The sequence below is a fragment of the Manis javanica genome, chromosome 4 (assembly GCF_040802235.1).
Source record: "Manis javanica isolate MJ-LG chromosome 4, MJ_LKY, whole genome shotgun sequence".
Taxonomy (NCBI): Eukaryota; Metazoa; Chordata; class Mammalia; order Pholidota; family Manidae; genus Manis; species Manis javanica.
This window is the reverse complement of record NC_133159.1, coordinates 48939897-48954969: the sequence shown is the minus strand read 5'-3', so window position 1 is coordinate 48954969 and position 15073 is coordinate 48939897. Positions and strand designations below refer to the sequence as shown.

Sequence of the window (15073 nt, the reverse complement as noted above, 5' to 3'; positions counted from 1 at the left end):
CACACTCTCTAGCAATTGATTAAATTTTTCTCAAAATTTAATCCCATTTTTTGGAAGATGACACTGTGGCTTAAGTAACTTGGCTACTAAGTAGGTTTGGCTGAGCTTCAAAAACAAGTTTGTCTTTGTACAAGGTGCAACTTTGAAGTCTGCACCTATGTAAACTATGGGACTATGAACTATCCAAAGCATGAACCAATTCTTAATCATCTTTATATCTTGTTATAAACTAAATTGCATCCAAGAAAATAAAAGGATATGTTGAATTCCTAGCCTCCAGTACCTCAGAATGTGGACTTACTTTGAAATAGAGTCATTGCAGACATAATTAGTCAAGATAAGTTTTTACTGCAATAGGGTGGGCCCTTAATCCAACATGATGGGTATAAGAAGATGGGAGAGACACACAGGAAGAAAACGGCCATGTGGTAATGGACACAGAGATTGAAATGAGTCATCTACATGCCAAGGAATGCCAAAGATAACTGGCAGACAACAGAAGCTTGGAAGCATTCAGGATACCATGTTGCTCAAAATTCAGTTCTCAGTATGTTATACCCTTCAATTGTATCTCAAATTGGCATTTAAAAAATGGACTTTTATTTATCTAGATATGGTAGTATAGCCTGCCACCATGAGCAGATAGACATGATGTTCTAATGCTAAGTCACATGCAAGGCAATCGCAGGTATGTCTTCAGTAGCACTATAAAATGTAGCCACGAACACAGGCTCTCAGTATGGGTGGTAGAAAACTCAAGTTAGGAGTACTTTTAAGTACCAGGTACTTAGCGTACAGTTCTCAAATGAGATCCATCTTTGTGAATCTGGGTGAGGTGATGAATTCTGCTCCGTCTGCCAAATGCCATTGTGCATAGAATGACATTCTGATAATCTACCTAATGCATAAGCTTTTTAATGTTGTGAAATATAGTAGCTAAAATTAAATGCCACTTCTTTTTTCAGAGATGAATTAATGGACAGCTTGGTCACATTCAAAATGTCTTGGTGCCTAAAACTTTAGAAATGGAATTATTCTGTCAATAAGCAAAGTGAAAGGAAACCCCGCTTGACCTTTTTTTTTTGAGAGGGGTTATTATTCTGAGTGTTTTATTTGCTCCCCAAGCTAATAACCTCAGTGGAGATAAACAGAGATGCCCCAAATGAGAACAAGCACTACTTATTGAGTGCAAGGGAGTCAGCCGCCACCACAACTTCCATTTGGTAGAGATGAATCAAAGGCAAGTGGAGGAGTGGGAAGGCTTTACAGTAGCAAAGGGGGAGGGTCTGTCCTGATGGGAGGTTCTTGGCATGGGGATGTTGGAGATGGGCTGACTAGAAAAGGGGCATTGTATGTAACTGGTAAAGGCAAATATATTTGGCTTTCCTCTGTTGGCCCTAAGTTGGGGAGTGGGGGCAAAAAAGAGGCAAGCTATCAGTTCATCCTGACCCTTTGGGGCTGACTGCTGCCGATGTGTGGTTTTCCTGCACAGAACCTTGGGGCCCCAGTCTGATGTCTACCAAGGTCCAAGGCTGCGGCAACCAGGGCACACCATTCCACGGCACAGCCTCAGGGCAGCTCTTCCTCCAGGCAGCTACGAGAGGTGTCTGGCATTCGTCCTAGGGCAGGTCTTTTGGAGACAGATGTGATCCCAACCATGCAAACAAAGCCAAGACCTACAGTGAGCTGACAGAGCCCATGCTCTTTGAAGGCTGGAAGCTTGCTCTTTGTCCTAGGCCAGGATACACTTTGGACAGTTCTTTTGGAAATAAGAAAAACCCTGAATTTTTCTACACTGCTTACTTGTGTCTGCAGGCTCTTGCTATTGGGTGGGGAGACAGCAGCCTGTTTGGGGCTCTGGGTGCCAGGCTCATCCCACAGTGCTGGCAAGGTAGAGAGAGAGGGAGCTGCCTCCGTCCCAAACCTGCTGGCCATCCTACTCCTTCCAGGGGAAGGCTTTTCAATGGGCTCGTGCCTGAGCCTAAGTCAGAAAAAACTCGAGAGGCTGACTTGTACCTCAGGCGTCTTCCAAGGTGACAGGGCGTCAGTCATCAGCCACAGTAGAGAAGGCCCCAAGCCTCCTCAGTTCTGCCTCATTCTCTCACCTGATGTTCATCTGGGTGGCAGAGCTGGTCAAGCCAAGCCATTGGGTCAAGACTCCCAAGTTCTGATGTATTTCAAAGTAGTATGCCACCTACGCTGGGATCAGGGACTCAGAGCTGGGCCAAAAGTAGTCAAGAGGGCTGTTATGGAGCTGCAGCATCTTAACCAGGAGCTGCTTGTTCTTGGCTTCAGTCATCCCGTGCCTGCTGTAGCTCTTCTCAGGCCTGGTGGATTCTGACCAGCACTGGTCCTGACTTCTTTCCTTGTGCTTCTCCACCTTGACCTGCAAATTCACATAGTCCTGCAGAGACTGCTCCTGCCATTTTGCCACCGCAATGAGGCTTGGGAAGACACTGGCAAACTTTTCTATGGATTCAAGTATGGTATTTTGGATCTGGTTCACCTTTTCCTGGTTGAAGGTTTCCATCTACTTCCTAGCTATGTCCTGGAGGGCTGTCAACAGGTTCAGACAGTCCTGTCTTGCTTGAAGACTGGAATAGTGAATATGTCCAAGGATATTTTCACAACAGATTTGGAGATGGCAGGTCAGCATCAGTGCTCTTTTTCATGTCCTTCTGCATGCTCTGGTCTGTTCTTCCAGCTACTGGAGTTTTCCGTACTCGTTTTCACAGTCTCTCTCCACTGTTCTAGGGATTGTCTGTTCCTTGGGCTGCCTGATCTTGAAAGGAATCCAGCTCATGGTCCCAAAACTGGCCCTGCTGCCAGGATCCTCAGCTGCAACTTGGTCCTCTCTCCCACCCTTTTTTAAAGGAGATTTGTTTACTTAAAGTAGAAAATAATTCCAGGAACAAAATCAATAAAACATATGTACAGAGCATTACATAGTCAAAGAATGCTTGCAGGAGGTTTTATCAATGCAAGAGTAGGGAGGGAGGAGCAAGGAATAATTCTCCCTGTAGGTTTCAGAGGGAGTGTGGCCCTGCCAACACCTTAATTTCAAATGTTTCGCAGTCAGAACTGTGACACAATAAACGTCTGTTGTTTTTAAGCCACCTAGTTTGTGGTGCTCTGTTATGCCAGCTCTAGGAAATTAGCACATACTCTCTGCACAAACAATTGCCTAGCACATAAGAGCTTCTCAACACAGATGTGCTGAACTAAACTAAACTACCCAGGAAGAATGTTCTTCTCTGTAGGTGAAGGTGATCACACACAAGTAGAAGCCCAGTGAGTGGTGATATTGTTGAGGAATTCAAATGATATTGAGGAGTTCCACCCAAATCAGAGCCTGTGATCCCAAGCTATGAAGAGCTTGTGGGGGAAATGATTCTGGGAGCTCATTATAACAGTTGGTAGTGACTTTAATGAGTATTACCAGCACAATTGGATTTTTATAGATTTGCCCAGTCTTGCAACCTACAGCCATCAATTAGAAAAAGTTTTTTTTTTTATACCTACAATTCAGATCTTTCTCAATGACTTACCCATGTTCAGTGTTTGCTCTTAGTCTGCATTGTGGATTTAATTGCTTTGTCTGCATTGCCATTTTTCAGCCCTAGGAGTGAAAAATGTGGGCTTCGGATATAAAATACCCTCTTGAACTATGAAAGCAGTAGTGATTGAGACTTACACAGCCCCTCCAACAGAGCCCCCAACACCACACCTCCTCTGGGAGCACAAGACGTATTACATGACTATGCCTGTGGAAACTTCCAAAGCTACAAATAAAGCAAACTGTACCTATTCCAAATTTCTCCTCCTGGGTATGTTTTTTGTTGGAAACAGAGAACCCTGCCTTCTTATTGTTAAAGGAGTCTCAGTTTCTTTCTTCTGATTATCTCCCACTATTGGATATTGATTTATCATTTTCATAAAATTGCAAATGGGAGCCTGTTGCCTGAGACCAGCCATAAATTATGAAAATGAGTTCAGCTTCTCTGCAGGGACTGATCTTCTTATGGGGAGAATTTCACAGAGCTAAATTTAACTGCTGTGCATGGGTTTGTGAGATGGTTCCTGGCCTTCTGATGAGGAAGGGAAAGGAGAAAGGGACAAACATTTACCAAAAACATACTAGGGACCAAATTCTTTGCATGTTACTTAGTTTAATGCTATTCACACAATGAAGCTCAATTACCTCAGCTTTGATAGGAGACAAAATAGAGGCCCAGGATGGTAAAAAGACTTTCCCAAGCCTAGTGAAGGAGGAAGAGCCAGGTTCAAACTAACTTGGTCTGCCTCTGAAGTTTTAATCTCTCTCCACTTAATGCATTGCCTTTCTAAAATGGAATCGTAGTATCTCAGATTAGGTAGTTTTATTAATATCTACCTACATCTGTGCTCTTCAGGTTCTGATAGATTTGCTCCAAGGAGCCATTAAGAAAGGCTGCTGATCCAAGGGATATAAATTAACATTTTCTTCATACACAGCTATAAGCAGCTATTTGAAACCCAGATAATACCTTCTTTAAAATAAGTATCACTTTTCTGGGTATTTATGCTCTGTCTCTCTTGGTTTTCTCATCCTTGACTCCATTAATAGAATTTTTCTTAATTCCTTTTCTCTTTTTATGGCTTTGCAAGGGGCCAGTTTGCAGGCAAAATTGCTAATTTTACAGTTGCTTTCTGCTTTGTCAGCATGAGGCTGACCAAGGAGTTATTAACAGGAGAATAGGATTCCCTGTTCATCCTTGTGCTCTTGACTGTTGGAGGAGGCGGGACAAAACCCATGATTTAATAACATTTGTTCTTCTTGAAAGGTCATCATGCCAGCCTTTCAGTTTCTACTAACCTATAGCAGTATCAGCAGCCAGCAGCAGCCACTTTCTCTTCCTGACAGGCTTCTGGAATTCCTCCAGCTTATACAGTTGACATAAAACCATCTTTGAGGTCCACTGTGGGAATGGGGTCCAGCTGGGAGATTCTTTCCGTATTTCTGTGCATTTTCCATTCTAGTCATAAGCGTTTATAAGTACCCCACTCACCTACATTCCTGCGATTGATACTGAATTTGGGCTCTATCAGTTAGGAATTGTATTTGTCTGCGAGTAGCAGAGAATAGAAAGAAGATAAAAAATTATTTTTTTCACATAAAATACATCTTTAAATAGGCATTCAGTATTGGTATGGTGACCAGGTTCCTTCTGCCTTCCTGTTTCATTGTCCCTGTCATGTCCTTTCCATTCCCAAGGCTGAGCTATGGTCTTGGATAGGCACTGGACTGTGCATATAAGATTCTAAGCAGGAATCAGAACATAAGAGTAAAAGGCAAAAAGGCACAAATCAGCTCTCATGGAACTCCCTCAGAAGTCCTCCCAACAATTTCTGTTAGTATCCTCAAGTCCCAAGGAAGAATGGAAACTGTAGTCTTTCAGCTAGGCCCATGCTGTCTCCCATAAAACGATGAAGGAGAAAGGGTAGGACAATAGTAGAGAGGCAAGTAACGTGCCCACTACATGGAACAAAAACAGTAACTAAATAAATTAAGCCAATAAACCTTTATTAAGCACTTATTTTGTGCCTAGAAATGAAGGAATAGTGGGTTTTGGCTAATCCCTTTAAGAACAAAAGCTTACACACCTTCTGCTCATGGAATGCTTCTTAGCTTGGAGTGCTTTCTCCTTTCTTGCTCACCTGGAAAACTTGCATTAATTATTCAAGGCTATTCTCAAATATTATCTGCTATCTGATGCTTCCCTGGAAGAATCTTCCCAGGGAGAATTAATTAACTCCTCAGCTCTATCCCTATAGCACTTAACCCTTACCTCTGTTATGCCACTTAATTCCTCAGAGGCAGTATGCTGAAGTGAAGATAACATGAGAGGTCGGTAATGCTGATTTCATCTCCCAGGTCTGTTACCTACCAGCATTAGGCCAGATACTTTGGCCCTTGAGCTGTAATTTTCTGTTTCTGGAATAGGGAATGCTAAATACCACCTCAGGGCTTTTGTAGAAATTAAATAATATGTGATGTGCAAAACACAGCTGCAGACAATTCTTAAAATATGTTAGCTCATCTTGTGCTGTACTATATGTGTGTTATGATTTACAGAAAAAAGAAATAAACTTCTTTCTTATTTAAGCCACTATTATTTTTTGGATTTTTAAAATAACATTCAGCAGAGATTTAACATTCTAATTAATGAAGTTTATGGAGATAGATTTTCATATAAGTTATTTAAAAACCTACTTAAACATATGCTTCATCCAAAAGAGAAGGACATCGAAATTCAATAGTTATAAGTGAGCAAACTTAATTTGAAAAGACTTAATTTGAAATTAGTGTATACTAATCTATGCAGCCTAGAATTTAAGTCTAAATAATAATAGTTACAGTATAAAGACATTTCTTGAAAATTAAAAAAATATATGCATATGAAATAATAAACTGACTGTAATAGGAAGGTATAAAATTTCCAAGTCATAAACAAAGGCCAAAAATAGAGCTAAGAGAGCAGAAATTGATGAAAATGAAACTACATGATTGTCCTCATTTTTCACAAGAATGTCAATGGATAGAATTCTGTTACTGAAGATGCTATATTATGAAATATAAATATGAGCAAGTTACTTAAAATTATAAACATAACTATGAATGGAATGAAAAGCAAACTATATACCTATCAAGTTTCTAGATGATGAGAACAAAGTTCTTAAACTATAGCTAAAGATTTTTTAAGGGGGAAGGAAAAAGCAAGAGCATCATTTAAAAAATAACAGAAAATGTAAAAGACAGATGTAAGACCATAATAATTTTACTTAATAATAATTAGTAATTAGAATATAATTAGCAATTAACTTCTATTTTAAATGTTTACATTAAATCAAAAGAAAAAGTAATATGCCCAACACAAACATCTTAGAAAATTTGATATAAAGGAAGGGCAGGGAAAAACCCAGGCAAATAAAAAAATAGAGAATACATTGTTAGATAAAATTGACTAAGTGTCCTAAACAAGGAGGTTTACTAAAAATACAACATATAATGAGACTATAACTCTAATGACTTTTAAAGCATTGAAATAAATAGAATCAAAATACATGAAGCAAAACTCATGAAAATGCAGATTAAATAGCTAAAATTTGTGGCACAGAGCACTCAATAAAATGAGTAATTCCAAATATATGCTTCAGTAAAAAAAAATTAGGTAGATATAAGCAAACCTAAAGTAGCAGCTATATACACAAATAAAAATAAAAATAAATCAAACTTTATCATCTATAAAAATAAAATATACTTTCTTTTCAATGACCCTTGGAATAGTCCGCTGAAGAGTGACTGAATGAATTGAAGAAGCATCTAAAATGAAACAGTCCACAATGGAATACAAAGTAAGATTTGAACATGGAGAATAAAATAAGGGGGTCTAATATACTTCTAATTTTAGTTCTGTCAGAAGACAATTTTAAAAATGGAGGAGACAATATTTGAAGAGACAATCAATAAGATTTCAATCTTGATAGCAACAGTCCTGTGAATCACAAGCTGGATTAATAAGATGAAACTACACCTGGACATACCACAGTAGTACAGAAGTATCAAAGCTAAAGACCAATTTTACAGGCAAAAAAAGGGAAAAGCAAACTCACCTACAAAGGAAAAATAATTAGATTCACACTTAGTTTCTCAAAAACCATAACAGAAACTAAAAAACAACAGGAAATATATATGTAGAATGTTATGAGAAATAACAAAATTTAGAGTTTTATAGTCAGTGAACTGTTTTTCAAGGTCATGGGGAAAATAGCCTTTTAGGTAAACAAAACTGAGTAAGTTTACCACCAACAGATCCTCAATAAAGGGATCTATAAAAGATGTATTCCAGAAAAAAGGAGACTAGTTCCAAAAGAAAAGTTGGCAATACAGGAAGGAATATTGAAAGAACACAATTAACACTTGGAAAATAAAAACAAACATTGACTCTATAACACATAATAATTTTCAACTCATAGGCCTAAAATAAAACTAGTGGAAGCTAAGATATTATAAAAGACATCATGTAAACCAGTTGGTAAACCATTAAAACTAGATTACTTTAAAATGCTTACATTTCAAGGTTGACCACAAAAAACAATAGAAACAGAGTGTATCACTTCAAAATCAGTAAGAAGAGGGAAATGATATGAGATTTTTAAAAATCCATCTGAAAGAACCAAAGAAAGAAAATACATAGAAAAATTAAAATTAATAAAAGCACAAAAAAGATGCTTAAAATAAAATAAATACAAATATATCAATAACTACAACAAATATGATTGGATTAAAATCTCTAACTAAAAGTGACATTTTTCAGGTTGAATTTTTTTAATAGTAATATTTCTTATTTATAAGTGATATAAATAAAGCATCAGGATGCTAAAAGATTGAAATGAAATAGGAAGAATGAGATTCTCAGGCAAAAACTATCCCAAAGAAATTTATACTAGTCATGGTGACATTAAATGAAATTGATGTGAAAGTCCAAAACATTTTTAAAAGTAGAAAGTTCACTCCATAATAGTAAAAGTTTTAATTCCCCTGTAATTTTAATAATTCTAAATCTGTATGTACTCCAGAAGATGACCACAAAATATATGAGGCAAACACAAAAAAAAGAAACTTTAGGTAAAAGTGGATAAACCTAAAACCTGTTAGAATACTTAAAACAATTATCTGTGTGAAATTAAGAACAAAAACCATTAAGGATATAGAAAATTTGAACAACACAAACAATCTTGATCTAATGAACATATATTTAAAAACTCTTACATCAACATCTGGCAGCACACATCCTATTGGCAAATTTATGAAAAATTATATGCTTGACATTAAAAAGTTTCAACCAGTTTTAAAGATTTGCCACCATATCGGCCATATTCTTTGACCACCATGTAACTAATTCAGTGAAAATTGTCACAAGGTAGTTAAAAGCAATATACAACTGGAAATTTTAAAATTTACTTTTAATACCAATCCCAGTTAAATACAGTTCTCTACCTACTTTTCAACATCCTCACAGCAGAGTGGATCAGAGGAAAACCGAAAAACCCCACTGATCAGTCTAATTTCAAATTCATAATCAATAAACTCAAGCAGAGCTTTAAGGCTGCTTGGTAATCATGCTAATTTCACTCCCTCTCCTACTCTCTTGTATGACTTTTCCATCTATTTTGTCTCTCCTCAAACCAGTTCACCTACACACACCTACACATCTTTTTAGCTTAAGACCTTGCTTACTATTTCCCTCAAAAGAAAGAAGTAATCAGCTGGTAACTTTAACAAGCTCACATCACAAAATATATTCACCTGTTTCTTCTCTAGCTTCTGTTGTAATGCACTAACTCTTCATGCCTCCATAAAGATTTCAACGTCTCTACTTTTACACCAGATCCTATTTCCTGTCACCTACTCAAGAACATAGCTCCAGCAATTCTCTACTTTATTTCTTATGTCATCAATATTAATAATGACATAGAGATGCAAATTTTCCCATCTTATACAGAGAACATATTTTTCTCCATTTACCACAATATTTTCCTCTACCTTTTTACACAAAAAATCCTTATGATATGGCCACGAGAATATATCTGGTGACCTCCAACCACACGGAATGTGATTGACCAAGAGCCCAATTGCTATGCTCTGAAATTTACCTCTGCATTTGCACCAAGGCCATGATTCCCATGAGTTATTCTTAGTCAATGGCTGAGTGAAGCAGGGATGCTGACACAGGTACACTTAGTCCACTAAAATGGGATTTCTCTGATGGCTAATTTTGGATCAGGGACTTTTTGGTAGGTTGTGGAGATGTCCTTAAGCTATATGGCCACCTATGATGTATCCCTCCAACCTTCCATCCCTTTCTTCTTCATGCAAGACTGCAAGCATCACAGTCAGAGGATGTTTCCTTTTTACTTTTCCTTTTTGCATTTTTTCATCACTGCAGATTTCCATTGTTCTAACACACGTATGTATGTTCCCTAGAGGAATCCTGGCACATTTAATCCCATCTTTGGTATCTGCTTCTCAGAGGACTCAGAGTAAAGCCTTCCTCTAAAGAGTTCACTTTTCTCAGTCTCCAGTTCCTCTCTTTTCACTTTGTCTGAAATCCATTCTAATCAAGTTTGAGTCACAGCTGCATTGAAACCATTCTGGTCAAGAACACCCATGATTCCAAGATTGCTAAATCGAAAGGTTAAATTTTAATCCATATCTTACTTACTCTACTAGCCGCATTTTATGTAGTCTATCCCTCTCTCTTCCTTCATACAACTGGCTGACAGGACACACTAAACTTCAACCTGTTTATGCAATTCCTTTTAGATGTTTCCCATTTAGATGTTTTATAGCTATCTCAAATTTAACCAATCCAAAACTGGGATTTGTTTTTTTCCCCCCAAATATTCCTTCTCTCTTAATCTTAGCCATTTTGTAAATGAACAGTCCATCTTGAAAGAGGGGATGTCACTACAGATCCTATGGACATTAAAAGGATAATGAAGTAATACTATGAACAACTCTACATCCACAAATTTGATAACCTACATAAAATGGGCCAATAACTTGAAAGACACACTCTGCCACAAATTCACAGAAGAAGAAACAGATACTCTGAATAGGTCTATATATATTAAGGAAATTGAGTTTGGCTAGAGCTGGTCCTTGTTTGCTCTACATTGGTAAATCACCACTTTGAACATCTGCTCACTTCCTTCCTTGAAGAGTCATTTTTAATGATTATTAGCCAAAATTAATTTCCTTCTACTGAATATTTTCTGGGAGCTATTATGATGTGCTAGTTGTTTTTGATAAATATTTTTTACTTCTTTTAACAACCTTACCCATTTTATAGATGAGGATATTGTAATTCAGGGAAATTTAGCTTTTCACCCATTGTCCAATAATTAGCTAAGTGGAGAATTGAAATTTGAAATCTCCTGTCTGACCCCAAGCCTGTGCTTTCTCCACAGTTGGCACATAAAAAAGTAGAGCTGGTACCTTAGAATATGTGAGTCAATGAGATATCACTCTCAGTCTCTAAAGGATTAATGCTCTTGCCTGCTCCTCTTCTACATCTTGGAGGGTGTTGGGTCTTGCCTCTACAACATCTATCACGACATCAACTTCAAAGCATTCAGCCTGGGTGTTTGATCTCCTGCCGGCATGCTCTTTGACAAATGCTGGAAAATAAAACTAGGAAACCAGGAATGGTTTAGTCATACTTGTTAAACATTTGTGGTACCAGTCAGGAAAAACCTTAAAATTAAGTTTTGACCTTAAAATTAAGAATTAGAAGCACACATTCTGATAAAGAAATGAGTTCAATAAGAACAAAACCAGTGAGAACTCAGACAAGTTTCTGGCTGCCCACGGAAGACGTGAAGCCTAAGAAGCTGTTAAATGATACATTTCCTTTGACTTTCACTATTAATGACACCATTCTAGGGTGCAACAGTCTATCTTGTACACATGTTTTTCCTGAGGATAAGAGGAAAATGTGCCTTTTCTTTTTTGTAGTTTCAAAGGCACAAGAAAGAGGAATTGGTTTGAGAAGGATAGAAAACATGGCTTGCCCACTTCTGCTGCTGTTCACGTAAGCAATCCGGTAAACTGGAGAGTTCAACAGTTGCTTCAGACAGGTCTGCTTTTGAGATAATTTCTTCAACATATTTTTTTTTACTGTGGTAAGATATATATAACAGAAAATTTACCATTTTAACCATTTTTGAAATGTGCAGTTCAGCGGCATTAAGTACATTCACAATGTTGTACAACCATCACCACTATCTAGTGCCGGAACTTTTTCTTTATGCCAAAGGGAAACCCCATATCCATTAGCACTTACTTTCCATTTTCCCCTCCCCCAGCCCCTGGCAACCACTAGTAACTTTCTGTCTGTATGGATTTTCTTATTTTGAACATTTTATATAAAGGAAATCATACAGAATGTGCTATTTCATGACTGACATCTTTCACTTGGCATCATGTTTTCAAGGTTCATCCACACTGTAGCATGAATCAGTACTTCATTCCTTTATATGGCTGAATAACATTCCATAGTATGGACATTTCACATTTTGTCCATTCATCAGCAGATGAACATTTGTTTGTCCATTTTAGCTATTGTGAGTAATGCTGCTTAGAGATCAATTTATAGCTGCCCAAATCTATTTGTCTGGTCTTGCAGAAAGTTCTAAGAGCCTATCCTTCTCCCAAGTCTCCAAAGGACCCATGCCTTTGCACAGGCTGCCAGTCGACTTTCACACTGCTGAATCAGTTCCAATTTCATCTTCTCAGAGTGTTCTCAGTTTCCATCCCACACTCTTCCTTGTTTCCTTCCTTCATCACAATTTGGAATAGGTTTTTGGTTTTTTTTTTTTAATGTTTGTCCTCTATACTCCTTAAGGAATGTCAGTTCCTTAAGGATGGGAGACCCTAACAGTTTAATCACTTAGGAGTTGGTCTCATCACTAATGTCACTGACTGCCAAGTGTTTAGTAAATCCTGGTAATGAAGATATTGAGCTAAATGGGCTTTTGAGATATTATCAGACTTGATCCCTTGCTGGGCTCTCTTTAAACTCTTTTTAGCTTCAATACCTACTTCAGAGGATTTGTAAATGTCCAGGCACTATTAGGAGAGCAGTACTGATACCACCATTTTGCTTAGCAGGGGCCAGATCTTACAGAGCTCTTTAAACCAGGTCCCCTCTTCTTAGAGTGTCCTTTCCCCAGATATTCATCTGCATTATTCCCTGGGTCCTTGTTTCACAGTCCCTCTTTTGTGAGACATACATTAACCACCCCATTTAAAATTGTGGCAGGGGTGCCTATTTTCTTACATTTCTTATGCCTCTTTTTGGACTTGCTTGTCTCCTTAGCACTTATCACCATGTGACAAACCATCTTGTGTGTTGGCTGCCTCTCCTCACTAAAATGTAACTCCAAGAAGGCAGAAATTTTCATGTGCTTTGTTCAGTGTTATAATCCAGTATGTTGCACAACTGCCATTTATGCAAATGTTCAATTAATATTGGTGAATGAATGAATAAATAAGTATATGAAAGAAGTTTTTCCTAGGGATTCAGGTTGGCACCACTATCTGTAGATTTCTTAGCCACATTTAGACCAGGATGTGTGGGAGTGGGACTCTATGACTCCTGGCTTTGAGGCACTAAGTCTTCCAATGACTCTAGAACTCTTGGGTTCTGCTCTGTTTCCAGATTATCGGGAGTTTGAAGTGCTTCCCTAACTTGAATCCAAATGTTCCTCTCCTGAACTCCATCCTACTTCCCTTCCAGAGATGTCTATACTTCTAATTCTTGCAAGTCATAGTATCTATCATGAGCTATTTCTATCTTTTCTGAATGAAATGCCATGGCCAGTCTATTAGGGAATGAGAAAAACTATTTATTGTATGCTGGGCATTAAATGAGCTATATCTCCTTTAATTGTGGCAACAATCCTAAGAGTCAGGTGGGTATTATTCTATCCCTTTTACAAACAAGGAGATAAACATCGGTGTTTAAGCCCAAAGTCACTCAGCATTTAGGAAGTCATGCTCAGGTTGAGCCCATGCTCGACTGTAAATCTGCAGTTCAAATTGTTTCCACACTTGGATATTGGATTAGCTTTCTACTGCTGAAAAGATAAGAGCATCATATTTAGCAGCTTAGCACAACACACATTCATTATCTCATAGCTCTGTAGGGCAGAATCTCGGTACCATATGCCTAGCTTCTCTGCTCAGGCTGAGTTAAGGTATTAGCTGGCTGTGTTCTCATCTGGAGCTCAGGAACGTCTTTGAAACTCATTCCTGTTAAAAGTGGAATTCAATTCCTTGCAGTAGTAGAACTGAACTCCCTTTTTTCTTGCTGGCTGTCAGTTGTGGGTGTGCTCAGTTTATAGAAACAGCCCACATTTCTCATCACAAAGCCCCCTCAAGCCAGTAATAGCAAATAACTTTCTCATGCTTCTAACCTCTTTGACTTCTCCTTCTGATACCAGTTAGAGAAAACCCTCAGTTTTTAAAGAGTCCATGAGGCAGTGACTGCAGTGGTGTAGATGGGGACTTGATAATACGGGTGAACATTGAAAACACAATGTTGCTCATGTGAAATGTTCATAAGAATATATATCAATAGTACCTTAATTTAAAAATAAAAATAAATAAATAAAGAGCCCACAAGGCTATGTTAGACTCACCAAGATAAGCTCCTTTTGCTGTAAAATAATAATACACAGTCATGGAAATGATATCCAACCATATTCACAGGTTCTACTCACATTCAAAGAGGAGGGTATTTCACAAGGATGAGGTTCAGTGAGGTCACTCTTAGAATCATGCCTACCACAGACGCTGCAAACTTGAAATTAGGCCTCGCCTTTTGCTGGCAGGCACCAATATCCTGGTAGCTTTCCTGCAATCCACAAGTATCCTAAAGTAGCCAGGAACACATTTCCATCTTTTCTTATTTCGGTCTCCTCCAATTCCGTCAGATTCCTTCCTTCTCTTTAAGGTTTGCCTGAACTAGGCAGGGACAAACCAGTAACAATAAATTGTCTAATGTATTTGATGATAAAGAAGGAGTTGGAGGGGAAAGTAAAAATAAACATTCATAAATCTAACTGGAAGCAAGAAATAGTAGCCACAATTATTTTTCTTATCTTTTTGAAAGACACACTTGTCACCACCACTCTTCTAGAATCGATGCCTTCTTACCCAGTATCATGTAAGCTCCAAAGCGATAAAGGACAGCTCCGCACTGGCGCCCACACAAGGAAACCTGCAATGATCTGACATGGCTACCCGCAATTGGCGCTCATTATGATTCAACACTGAGGCTAAAAAGGTCTCTTCAGCTCAAAAGGGCACTGCTATCTGGAGAGACGCTGGGCTCAGCTTTCCCCTACTCCCCAGGGCACACAACCTGAGACAACACATCTGCCTCAGATTCAATAAATGTCTCTGTGGGAGCATGCAGAAAGTAGGCATTCTTACTTGAAAGGACAAAAGACCCCCATAATACTC

General features: G+C 38.2%; 1 pseudogene; it reads right to left on the bottom strand.

The window, feature by feature from the left end:
- Positions 1–1569: 1569 nt before the first annotated feature.
- On the bottom strand, positions 1570–2803 carry LOC108407703 (bridging integrator 3 pseudogene; annotated as a pseudogene).
- Positions 2804–15073: the final 12270 nt, after the last annotated feature.